The sequence below is a fragment of the Uranotaenia lowii genome, chromosome 1 (genome assembly GCF_029784155.1).
Source record: "Uranotaenia lowii strain MFRU-FL chromosome 1, ASM2978415v1, whole genome shotgun sequence".
In the NCBI taxonomy this organism is placed as follows: Eukaryota; Metazoa; Arthropoda; class Insecta; order Diptera; family Culicidae; genus Uranotaenia; species Uranotaenia lowii.
In genome coordinates this window covers 87,059,983-87,073,743 of record NC_073691.1, presented here as the reverse complement: position 1 = coordinate 87,073,743, position 13,761 = coordinate 87,059,983, and the positions used below count along the sequence as shown (strand labels likewise).

At 36.7% G+C, this 13,761-nt stretch overlaps 1 protein-coding gene across 1 annotated transcript in view; it reads left to right on the top strand.

Annotated features, from left to right (window-relative positions):
• LOC129739041 (irregular chiasm C-roughest protein-like) overlaps window positions 1-13,761 on the top strand; it is a 557,100-nt gene that overhangs the window by 82,434 nt on the left and 460,905 nt on the right. The window contains exon 2 of the mRNA XM_055730416.1: window positions 12,836-12,865. The gene's annotated coding sequence lies outside the window, so the exon portion shown is untranslated. The remainder of the gene's footprint in view (window positions 1-12,835; window positions 12,866-13,761) is intronic.

Here is a 13,761-nt window from a genome sequence, read left to right as displayed (position 1 = left end):
AAGCTCGTTTAACTGCCTTTTCCAGCTCCGCATATCGTAAGCGGGCGACTGCTTTGGCTGACCCGGTACATACCTGCTCAATTCCGACTTTCGCCTTTCTCCGATCATCGACCATCCTCCAAGTTTCATCCGACATCCATTCACTTCTTCTTCCACACACTTTACCGAGAGTACCATGGCTCGTCGTGATAAAGGCATTCTTGATTCCACACCACTGTTCTTCGACTGTTCCGTCTGTCGGCAGCTCCGAGGCTCGGGATTCTAGCTGTTCAATGTATGCCCTTTTCACCTCTGGATTCTCCAACCGGCGGACGTCGTATCGACACCCGACTTTCTCCTCGCGCCGTTGGACACGCGCAACTCTCAGTCGTATCTCGCCAAGGACGAGGTGATGGTCAGATGCAATGTTTGCGCTTCGTTTGTTGCGGACATCAAGAAGGCTCCTTCTCCATTTTCGACTGATGCAGGTGTGGTCAATTTGATTTTCAGTTCGGCCATCTCGGGATACCCAAGTGACCTTATGTGCTGGTCGGTGGGGGAAGAGCGATCCACCGATCACCATGTTGTTGTTGCCACAAAATTCTACAAACAGCTCTCCGTTTTCGCTCATCTGTCCTAGGCCATGGCGCCCCATGATGCACTCAAGGTCTTGATTTTCGGAGCCAATCTTTGCGTTGAAGTTGCCCAAATGGATTTGAATGTCACCCTTCGGAATTCTCTCTACCACGCTGTTCAGTTGACTGTAAAACTGCTCTTTCTCCTGCAAATCGGCAACGTCAGATGGAGCATAACACTGGATCATTGTAAGGTTTCTAACCCATGTTCTAAATCTGGCTACGACTATTCTTTCGCTTATTGGTTCCCATCTAATGAGGGCCGCGTAGGTCTGCGGGTTTAATAGGAAACCAACTCCTCGTTCCCGAGTAGCATGTTTTCCTCGTATGCCAAAGTAAAGCAGGACTTGCCCGGATTGTGTCTTGCGTTCTCCAGTGTTAGGCCAACGAACTTCGCTCAGTCCCAGAATTTCAAGCTTGAGGCGGCTAGCTTTTCTAGTAAGTTGTGCCAGCTTGCCTTGTTGGGCAAAGGTTAAAACGTTCCAAGCTCCAATTCGTGTCCGTGTTTTCATGCTAAAGGTCGTCGCCAAAGTTCCAGGTCGGTCATTTCTTTCGGATTCCGTAATAATTTTATGAATCGGGAGCAGTAGGTTGTTAGCCTAAAGTCCCTATCCCGCGATGGGGCTGTCATCTTGGACTTAGCTGTCGGGAGCCGCATTTCGTAAATTCAGCCGTTCGCTGCGAGACAGACGCTGTTTGAACCGCCCCTGATCTGGGGAACAGACGCGTGCGGCCACCTTCTCAGTCTGCATGCGACCAAAGCATCCACTGGGGTTGGGTACCCGATCTCCGCTTAGGTTACTCGCATCCCAGCAGGTACCACGGGGAGGTAGAGATAGGAGTTGTGAATAAGCGGTGATATGATATAAAACTATCAGATTGGGATTTTCGAAAAAATCGCAGGGGTGGGAGGGGTGACATAAGAAGAATTGGATTTTTGTTGTGGCCTAATTGAAGATGAAACTTGAAAACAAAGCATATATTGTATTACACAATAGGTTAACCATCATCAATGTTGACTCTTTTTTCCTGATAAGTTTCAAATCCCACGAGAAAATACTCACATGCTGAGAATATTTTCAGAGCAGTGTTGGAAAAACAACGCATGCGATGCTGCAAAACCCTATTAACTAGTTTTTTCTTCCATCGTTACCAATGGAAACGGGTCTTATCTGGCATCTCTGCTTCCCGATCATGTGGGGTGCGGCCAACTCCCACAGTAGAATTGGGATCGTTAGTGCAGCAGTTCCACCGGAAGCTGGCTGGCCCCCGCTCTTTCTCCCACTTATTATCATCCTCAGATCGCTGATGGTTCAATTTTCCGACTCATAAATGACAGTTATGTCCTGGAAGGCAAACCGACGTCGTTTTGTACGTGTGAATGTTTGTGTTTTTTCCGCACCACTTTTCCGTGAGTGTGATGGCATGAGTGAAGAAGCTCTTCGAAGACCAGGCGGAGATAGAATGAACAAAAAAGGATGGCTTAAGAAAGTCAACATCTTTCCTGAGCCATTTCCGTTAGCTGCTCTAGCAATGATGGGTTTCTTCGTGCTTCGAGAGTTTTGCGGTGTAGGTGGAATCCGGAAACAGTGCGACTCTTCATTCTCTTGTTAGCATTTTTATGCGATGATTTTACATCGTTTTGCTTTCTATTTTCTTTGGCCACTTTCTATGTGGCTTGGTGTGGTGGACAAATTTTTAGGAAGGAAAGTTGTTCGCCGGTTTTTTTTTCGTGTCTTCCTTCATGAGCATTATTTGTACCAGCTCAGTGCTAGTCGGTTTTCAGTAGGAATACTTCGAAACGGAAAGTCAGCTGGAAATCATAAATTAATATGAAGAGAATGGAGTTTTCCCTTCGGGGCACAATTTCTACACCGTCGTCATCGTCAGCAGCATCAACAACATCATCGTATTAAATTTTGTAGACACTGCGAGAGAAACAGAAGATTGCAGCAGCAAGTTTGCTTTATCGGGCTTGTTTACTACAAACTATAACACTACTTAGATCTGCTGCAGTGAGATGTTGCCATAAACGGATGAGCAATTGATAAGGGCAAAATATGTTTATCACATTCCAGTTCGGTAAACACGGTTGATGGGATAAAGCTTTCGAGGTTAATACATTTTATCATAATCCTCTGGAAATATAATTAATGATTTTTTTCTTCTAAATTAATAAGTTTAGAATGCATCTGAAGTAAAGATAGTGTTGAATGAATTTCATCTGGGTTGTTTGTTTTTACGACGAAATCATTAAAAGCAATTCAAGACTCTAGGGCTTGTGATATAGCTCAGTTGGCAAGTCTGTTGTCTCCTGAGCCGATGTCCGCGAGTTCGAGCCCAAGAGTAAACATCGAACACAGTTGTACCGGATAAGTTTTTCAATAACGATCCGCCAACTGCAACGTTGATAAAGTCGCGAATGCCATAAAGATGGTAAAACGACTATAATCGAAACAAAAAAAAAAAAAAATTCAAGACTCTAGCGAAGTTCGAGTGTTTAGCATCACATGTCGTCAACAGCGGTTTTAGATGCAGTATTTGTATACTAGAGCACACATTCCAATTAAAATTTTCTTTAGGGGAGAGTGAGGATACTTGATCCCTGGGTATACTTGATTCCTTAGCTATATTTCGAAACTGGAATGTCATGATTACCAATATTCATGCAATAACTAATATTTATCCAACCATTGTCTGAAGAAAAAGGCTAATATAACTTATTTTCTCTTTGTAAATTAAAGAGAATAGCGCCTTTAAGTCTGCAATGTCTTTAGCGTTGAGACAAAGTTATAGAATTTTCTTCTTCTGTCAGTTATAAATTGTGAAATGAGAACAAACATGAACAAAAAAGTCAATTGACATTCTATCTTGGGGTTTTGTTTGAGGATTAGCAATTGCTTCGGTAGCTTTTACTCAGCTCAAAATCAACCAAAGCGAAAGTCCAAGGCATTTGCTTAGTTTGGTATTATTAAACATTAGCTTAGCGGATGTGTACTAATTATTTAATTTAGAACATAGCTTTTACTTTGAAAAATAAAGCTATCCAACCGCAGAATATATACCTAGTTTCTTAAGTAAATTTAATAAAGACGATCAGAAAATTCAGGAACTAGCCACGATATCTGCGATTATCGAACACACAGATTCTTTACAAACCAGGGATGCCAGGTGGTTTTTTCAAAAATACGGACAAAATACATGAAGAAAAATCAAGATTTTTCAGGATACTACAAATTATGCTTTAATTGCATAAATAAAGGCGAAATACGGAGCTGTAGACGCATTAATTTATGCACTGAGGAGAGCAGAATCTGGCCTGGCCTGGAGTTAGTATACACTCAGAAAAATACTATTATGTATGCCATAAGATTCTCTTATGAAGTGGCGCCATAAGAAAAATCATTGAAATTCATAAGATTGTCTTATGACGCGAATGAATTCTGAAGATGAACGCCTATTGCAATGAGAGGTTGTTGCTTTTCATAAGAGGTTCTTATGGAAACAGTAAATCACTTTCTAATAAGAATAATTTTAGATATTTCATGCTGAAAACATTCTCTTTAGTGTTTGCCAAATTTGTTTGAAATCAAATCATTTATGGTAACCATCAGCAGTGCATCAACAGACGCTTCCTTCAAAGTTTTTTTTGCCGCATCCCAATCTTCGACCTTGTTAGATCAGATAGCTGAAAAGTAAACAAAAATGTATTTCAAATTACTAATATGTCGCTCACATCAGGAACAACAAATCGGACTTACCTATCCGGAACTGACAATATCATTTATCTTTGAAGTAAAACTAGTAACTATGAACTGGCGATTGCTTCGTTCTGTTAGATGATGAAAAAACTGTTGAAATGAACGAATGTGTTCATTACTTTCACACAATGCCGTTTCTTCTATTTTTCATAAGAACATCGTATGAAAATTGAAAGAATTTCATAAGACTCTTATGGAAAATTATTTTACACTCTAAAAAGCGGTTCATAAGATGCATCTTATAAAAATTATAATAAGAATTTGCCTGAGTGTAGAAAAACACCATTTCAATATTGTTCGTGAGCACGAAATTGAGCGTGGTGGCGCTATCTGGGCAGTGATGCCAAGTCGTTTTGTCAAAAATCAGGACACCGCGAAGAAAAATCAGGATTTTTCAGGACACCATCAAATTGATGAAAACAAATTGCAGTTCTGCTTTGATTGCATAACTAAAAGCGAAATATAGGTGCTGAAGACGCCTCGAATTATGCAACTGAAGCGAGAATAACCTTTTCTGGTCTGCAGTTAATATCGAAAAACCTCATTTAAATGTCATTTGAATCAAAGAATCTCATTGGTTTAACTGGTTAAACTATTTTATTTTAGATTTGTTTGATGTTCTACCATCATTTAACAATAAATTTAGTTATGATTTAAATATTTTTTTAAAATCAGGACAAATCAGGACATTTTAAGGGCCATTTTTCAAAAAATCAGGTCAATTCAAGCGTTTTTGAAAAATCAGGACGGTCTCTCGAAAATCAGGACAAATCCTGATAAATCAGGACACCTGACATCCCTGTATCTAGGTGTCCAGCTGGAATTTGAAGTTTAGCCGATGAGGCCTTCTGTCAAAGTTTGCGGTAGCAGTTACTAAAAGGGACTAAACAGTGATAAAACTACGAAGAGCAGTTTCCGCCAGGGCTTTTATAAAAGGCCCTTCCGAAAAAACGTGGTGGCTTTTTTCTCTGCTGGCAGTCATACGATGAACATTCATCAAAACAAATCTGTGTCGCACTATTGAAATTCTTATCTAAATTGTAAAGTTATAAGTAAATTAAGTTGTTACTAGGTGTAAGAATAAATGTTCGTTAGCTTAAAATGAAATAACGGTTGAAAAGGAATAAAATTTAGTGAACGTACCTGTGAGTTTGGAACACTTACCTCGACGCTGACTTACCAGAAAAACTTACCTGCAACCTGGATTCTGAAGAAGCTTGAACCGAATTTAATCATTCCGAAGTGCTGAAAAAGTAGAGGTACTTACCAAATATTATCTGAACGGAACATTTCATTACAGATTTTTGCGATATCCTGATAATTTAACGATAAATTCAATTTCAGATTAGTTTTTTTTAACATCAGGACAATTCCGTACATTTTTCAAAAATCATACCAAACCAGAATAGTTTGAAAAATCAGGACGATCTTTCGCAAATCAGGACAAATTCTTATTGATTCGGACAACTGACTAAGAACAGGCTGTGATCCAATTATTGAACTCGTAAACATTGCAGGTGGTTGAATACAGAAAGGGAACATCCATAAATGACTTAGTTTTTTTTTTGAATTTTATACCCCCTCCTCCCCCCCTCGTAGCATTTCGTCACAATGTCATAGACCCCCCTAGATAATAACGTAGCTTCAATAAATCCCCCCCCCCCCCCCCATTTTAAAATCGGTTTTTAATTTAATCGCTCCGACCGAAACCGTCATTCACTTCACCATTGTCGAGTCCGGAGGATCAAAGTTCTACCGAGCTCGGTAGATATTTTATTCCCGAACTACTTTGGACAATCCTAAATGTTCCTAAAAGAAGTTTACAGCAGGTCCGTCTGTCTCAACAATATTCTATCAACTGACTTTCTTACCTTCCGTTCGTTTTTTCACTCGGAGAAATCGTTTACAAATGCACCAATACATATCCACTTGAAATATGTTAATTCACTAGTGTTAGTATCTTCGCTATGGATTTGTCGGACTGTTTCAGTTTTCTTGTCAGCTCACAGACAACGGATAATCTAGTTGTTTTCATTAAATTTTATAATTTGAATTCATTTCTTTATAATTATCAAAATGCTTGTACTACAAATTAATTTTATTCACTTTTATCATCTTTCTTGCTCCTATTCTCTACATCCCTCTTCTTGCCTACTCTTTCTTTAAAAAAAATTTCTATGTATATTTTCTTAGTTCATCATATTTTAAGCATGATGGCCAACATAAAACGATTAAATAGAGAAATATATTGCTTGTGCGTACTGATGATCGTCTATTTCCAATATATATCCATCGTCAGATACTCCTTCAAATAAGAATCTTAGTCATAAATTTCAGCTTTTTGAATTAGTTACAAATCTTCAAAATTGCCGTTTTTCTGGTTAGACTTCCCAACATTTTTTTTATTATCTTGATATTCTTTCTCAGCCCGACAGGACTTTTATTTTATTTTATTTCACAATCACCTTGAAAATTCGCATTTTGACTATCACTGTTTCTTTCATTTAATTTTTTTTAGATCCATAACTTGAACGGTATCATAATTTTCTCTCATCTTCATACTTTAACTAACTCAAAATATTTTCATCGCAAACTACACTTTTTTCTTGTCTTTTTTTTTTTAACTGAGTCAACGAACATTGCAGCTTTTGCTCTGTCATCTTCCCTTTTAAATCATTTTGTGCTTTTTTGTGTCACATTTTAATATTCGTTTTTCATTTTGTTTTATCAGGACCTTAAAAAAATAAACGAATAATAACATTTATACTCCCTTAATTTCTTATCATATTATCCTATTCTCTTCTTATCTCTTTAGCTTCTAGACCTAAGATATCTCATGTTTCAGAAATAAATCTATCATCTTCTCAATTTTTTTTATCTTTACCCTTTCTTTCTTCTCTCACCTGATAACCTTCAATTTATCTAATTCTCAAAACTCTTCCTCACTCGATAAGAACCATCATTGAAAATGAACAGAACTTTTTTTTGAATACATAATATCTAAATCTTACGTCTTCTTTTATCTTTTATTTTTCTTCTTATTGTCCCCATTATTCACCAAATTGTTCTATTTGCCTTTTTTTTGTCTGGTTTAAGATTTTTTTTTTCATTCTATTTTTCATTTAATTTGTTTTTCTTTCATCTGTCCCCTCTCATTTCTAATTTTATCATCTTATGATCCCTTGTTTGTCTTATCTCCAAAACATTTAATGTTCCAGGGATTTTTAAAGGTATTCATAATTTTTTTTCATACGTTAACTAACTCAAAATTCTTTCATCCTAAACTGCACTTTTTTTTTCATCATCATCATCATTTATTTACTGAGTCAAAGAACAGCTTTGTTCTATCGACTCCCTCTTTTCATTATTTTACTCTTTCTTTTAATTTTTTTTAAATTCTATTCCTTTTTCTTATTAGGCTTCTTTTTACTCATCTTTCAATCTATCGTCTTGTAATATTTCTCTCATAATTTTTTTTCATACGAGCTTAACAAAATCAACGAATGATACCATTCATGAAATTTTCTCATCTTATCATCTTCTTCCTATCTTATTTTTCCAGCTTCTGAAACTAAAACATTTCATGTTTCAGAAATTCACCTATCATGTTCTCGTTTTTTTTTATCTCCTTTCTTTCCTTTCTTCATCTTATCTGAAAAACTTTCCTTTTTTCATAAATTTATTCGCTCATCTTTTTATCTTCTTGTTTTTTATTGTTACAACCTCTCTGCTTATTTCTTTCACATCGTTTTATCTTTCTCATCTTCTGTTCTCCTTATTTTATCTTCATTTATTCCATTTATCTCTGAATACTTTTGTTTCTTATTTGCATTTTCCATTTTTTTTTGTCTGTAGACCACTTGAGGCCTCTCAGTCTGCCACTCAAATCAAATCTTTTAATTCAACGGCCACTCAGAGCCGCGGAAAAAGGCCACTCAGAGCCTGAAAAGACCACTCGAGGTCTGTCAGTCTGCCACTCGAAGCAAGAATTTTTTTTTTCAATCCAACGGCCACTCAGAGCCGCGGGAAAAGGCCACTCAGAGCCTAAAAAGACCACTCGAGGTATTTCAGTCTGCCACTCGAAGCAAGACTTTTCCTTCAATTCAACGGCCACTCAGAGCCGCTGAAAAAGGCCACTCAGAGCCTGAAAAGACCACTCGAGGTCTGTCAGTCTGCCACTCGAAGCAAGACTCTTCTTTAAACCCAACGGCCACTCAGAGCCGCAGGAAAAGGCCACTCAGAGCCGCAGGAAAAGGCCACTCAGAGCCTGAAAAAGACCACTCGAGCCCAGTAAACATGAATCGGCAGAGATGTAACTCAAATCGCCAGAGGGATCGGAACGATCTCTCTGGCGATTTTGCATCATCACATCGGCAGAGAGGAACACACCGTACGCGTGCCTTGAGTAAGTGCCACGAAATAATCTAAGACACGCCCCCCAGAGAAACACACGAAAACAACCCGAATCGTGTTTGTATGTTTCTCTTCGAGACGCGTGTTTGCCTGCCTGAGAAGTCGACTGCACCGTACGAGTGTACGATTCAAACTGATTTCGCATGTACGCGTTCGCATTCGTTGCCTCTAGGTATCTCGGGAGGACAAACCGAATGAGAATATTTGCGTTCTTGGAGTGCCGCCGAAATTAACCGTTTTATTCTAAGTTCGGTGACTCAACTCTCAATTTTTTACATCCTCTGTCGATTTTTGAGAGGACGCGCTTACTGGGAGGTCGAGTCTGCCACACAAAGCAAGACTTTTTTTTCTCTTACGGCCGCTCAGAGCTCGTCAGATTTAGATACGTCAGGTTCTTTAAATAGTTCCACTTCTTTTATCTAAAACTCACGTTTAAAAACACTTGAATCTTTAACCAATCGCACTAGCTCTGTATCACAAAAACAAAATGGATTCCGTTCTTTCCGCCTCAAGTCACAGTTAAACCACTGACCATAGTTAAACGTCGGCGTCATCAAATCAGCAGACTGCGGTTAAAAAAAACACTTTTCCTCCGTACATTTCAGCTTCCCTTACTTTTATAATTTGAATTCATTTCTTTATAATTATCAAAATGCTTGTACTACAAATTAATTTTATTCACTTTTATCATCTTTCTTGCTCCTATTCTCTACATCCCTCTCCTTGCCTACTCTGTACTACAAATTGTTGAGACAGACGGACCTGCTGTAAACTTCTTTTAGGAACATTTAGGATTGTCCAAAGTAGTTCGGGAATAAAATATCTACCGAGCTCGGTAGAACTTTGATCCTCCGGACTCGACACCTCTCTCGTGTTGGGCGTCGATCGTGGCGACGGCGGCCAGTGATGTCAACTGTTTTTCAGAAATGTTTGGAAGATTTTGAAAAAATGTCTGGAAAAGTCTGAATGGCGAAGTTTATAGGTGATGACCTTTTATTTTTTTGGTCGCCAGATCGCAATATTGCAGTCTAGGGAATAACACTTATAACTTCATCATAATCATACATTCCATACACTATCAATGCCTGAGACTATTGTGGTGATGTCGCGGGGCTACGTTTTAGCTTTACTTCCTGTTTTGTTTACCATCTTCGTGGCATTCCTCTCTCCTTAATAGCTCATTCGAATCATTTCCTGACATTTTGCAACGAAAATTTTGAATTTTTACTGTTTTGTCTGAAAATTCATGTCGAAACTTAAAATTCTGAAATGTCTGGAAGAAATCACAAAAGTCTGGAAGTCTGGAAACCAAAAAAAATGTCTGGCAAAAGTCCAAAAAGTCTGGAAGATCCAGAGAAAATCTGGAGGGTTGACATCACTGGACGGCGACAGACTTGACGTTTTCGCCCGAAAGAGAGGGAGAGAATACAAAATCTGCGAATTTATGCGTATGTATGGAGCACGCACAACCAAGGGGCGCGTGAAAGTGAAAATTACTCAAAACAATTTAGATTTTTTATGCAATTAAAGCTACGTAGCTTTACATGAACCCCTACCCCCCCCCCTCTCGTCAAACAAAGTCAACCCCCCCCCCCTACCCCCAAATGCTACGTCATTTATGGATGTTCCCAAAGGGGTATTTCGTGTGTTAGTATGTATAATTAAAGGGGCCATCCAATCGGATTGGCAACCAAGAAACAGATTGTTCATCTGAAAAAAAAGTCTTAACAATTCAAATCGGATGATCCAATTGGGACTTTATCCACTCTTCCTGATATCTTTTCTCAAGTTATGCCCCGAATGAATACGAGCAATTTGAAATATTTACCTCACTAGGCACCCAGCAGTGATGTCAACTGAATTTATTGTTTTTCAATACCAAAAGATATGCCCTCATTAAACACCTAATTAATTATTTGTCTAATAAGATACCGTCAACTGGGGTAACATGCAACACATTTCAATTTCAATGGCTTATAGAATCTTAATGTTTATAGATAATCATTCCTCTTGTACATCAAAAGTTTTAAGATTGATGGGACACCAAACTGACGTAGTCAGAAAAATTATTGGTTTTACCAGTTATTTTAAAATTTACAAAAACATGTGATTTTCACCTTACTAAGAAAAAGGGGAAAGTTGCAACAAACCCTGTAATTAATGAAAAATCAAATGAAGACGTTCGAAAATTTATAGCTTTAGATACATTTGTGATGTCATAACGCATGAAGTATTAATTGCAGTAATTTTTGGTTTTGTTCGATTTAAATTTTATTTTTTTTTTCTACCAAAAATGTTTTTAACAAAAAAGTGTTAATCTGATGCATACATTTAGGGGTGAAAAATATTTCAAAATATTCTTTTAGCTTAAATCATGAAAACAAATCTTAGGATGGATGAAATTTTAATGTTAACAAACTCATACTGCAAAACAATCATATCCCAGTATATGGAAACGCGAGTTATGAGATTTAGTTCTGATTTGCATTTTGTTGCATTTTGCCCTAGACACCTAACTGAATTATGAAAATTTTATTTAAAAAAAAAATTGGTGATTGTTCGAAAAATATTTAAAGACACACACCGTCTTAGCCGATTTAGGCTTACAGACTGAATAAATGACATGGACAACTTAAGATTAACATTTAATACCCAGTACCGAGATGGGAATCGAACCCATGCCATCAGGGGACCAGCGATTAACGTCTTACCACGCTAACCACTCGACCACCGAGACGTTCAATTTATACGCCTTACGGTTTACGGTTTGGGTTTTGTATACGATAATGAAAGCAATATTAAGTTTGTAGGCCAATCCGTCACACTAGGTAAAGTTTTTTGTGGCATAGAAAAATGTAAAAATTTGTGCATCTATTGCTCGATTTTTTTTTGACAATCAAAAACTTTAAAAAACTCTCTCACGATGTCAAAAACTATGTCATCTTCAATTTGTTATCATTCAATGATAACTTTATTACAGTACCTATACCTATTGGTATAAAAATTGAATGAGTGTTGTGGTATACAAATGCTGCATCTAACCCTGCTTTTGAATGATGCCCCGTTTGACGGTACGAAATTATGCTCTTAGACAATATTGTTCAGCGAAAAATTTCCTTTAGAAAATTTATAAATTTGCACTAAAACTATCCACAGAAAAATACAAAAATGATGTTGGGTTTTCAGTATAAAATATTCAATTTTCCCATACAAACCTAAAAGTTCAAATTTACTCATGCAAACGTTCCTTAAAAATTTTGCAAAAAATCAGGGATGAGTTCTGAACCAAAACGAAGTTTTGTAGACCCCAGGACATGAGATTTTAAAAAAATTACCCTAAATCGACTCAGAATAAAATTGCATACTGAAAGGCGCTTATTGTTTAAAAGAACATTTTACGTGCTTTATTTGAACTGGAAATTTAAGTAAGCAGTTTAATTTGAGGGAAAGGAAAACAACAACAAATAAATGGCACACGTTTGAAAATGAATTTGCTTTTGAAAGAACCCTGTTGAAATGACAAATAATCATAATGCACTCTTATGGTATACATCACGTTTAGCTTTCATCAAGGAAGCAGAATTGAAGTGCGTTACAAATTTGAGTAAATGAATGAAGGTTAACATTTCTTCTAAAATTCCTTAACAAGATTAGAAACCTTTTTTAATTAATTCATAATAATAAATGTTTTTTTAAAGGTTACTTTCCGTTGAAATTCACAAAAAAAGAATTCATCAATTTGCGATCTAAACAAACCTCTTGTAGTCTTGAAGGAGTGCGTATTTGAACTGAGATCCGTTAACACTTTGTAATGAGCAAAGGACAGAAACGTACTATTAAAAATTGCTCAGTAAAAACAGCACTTTGTACTTATATTAAAAGATTTTTGTTGTTTATATCAACACAGAATCATTCTATATATAAAAGTAATCGAACAGCTGTTTCCAATCGAATATAAGTCTAACAGCTCACAAACCAAGATTAATTTATCCAAATGAATTCAATGCAAACTAATATTTATAATGTTTTTTTTTCTCTTTTTTACAGTTCCGAAAAAACGTCAATTGTACAACAAAGGTAAAATTCGCTGCAACTCAATAACAATCGGATAAAATCATCAACATACCGTTAGATTATGAATTTATCAGCTATTCATTTCAACAAAAATATTTCCTCATACCTAATATGCCATGCTATTAAGTTCAAAAATCATTCGTAGCCTACCTGGAGGCGTTATAAGTCTGATCAAGAAAAATCTTTAAACCATTTAAAAATTTTAAGTTTGTTTACGCAAGTGGACTGATTTTTTTTTTATAATGAAAGAATACACTGGTTTCTAACTTAAAGGTTCTCTATTCATTCTTAACTTACAATTTGGTGGGTTTATAAACTTAATTAGATTGTACACTTAACTAGGCGATATTTACTTAACTTTACGGATTTGTTCTGTAACGCGCACGGAATTTCAAAGGTAACTTTCTCGTCTCGCTACACAAACATCCTTTATAAGTGCATCGAATGTTCTGGAAAGAACGGAAACGCGAAGGTAAGAGAAAATCAGATTGTTCTGGAACCTTCGAACAATCGATTATGAATAATTCCAGAACATTCAAAAGCACGTGGAAGAACTGGAACGTGGAGTCATTACTTGTGGAACATTCTGGAATCACTAAATTCTTCAAGCTGAAGACCAATCGGCTTGAACAAAGTTAGACATTGTTTTTGCAGTTTTGACATATCTTTGCCCGCTTATAAAGTGTTCCAGAAATCAACTGATTTAATCTACCAAAGGCCTTAAAACTTATACAATGTTCAATGATGTCATAATTTTAATAAAAGAAGGTTTACAAATCTATTATAGTTAAAATCTTGTCAGTAAATGATATTTGTATTTGATTTTTTATTAATAAAAAATTCTCCTTCCAAGGCGAAACAAAAATAGACAATTTTGGCGATTTCCCGAAAAAATACTT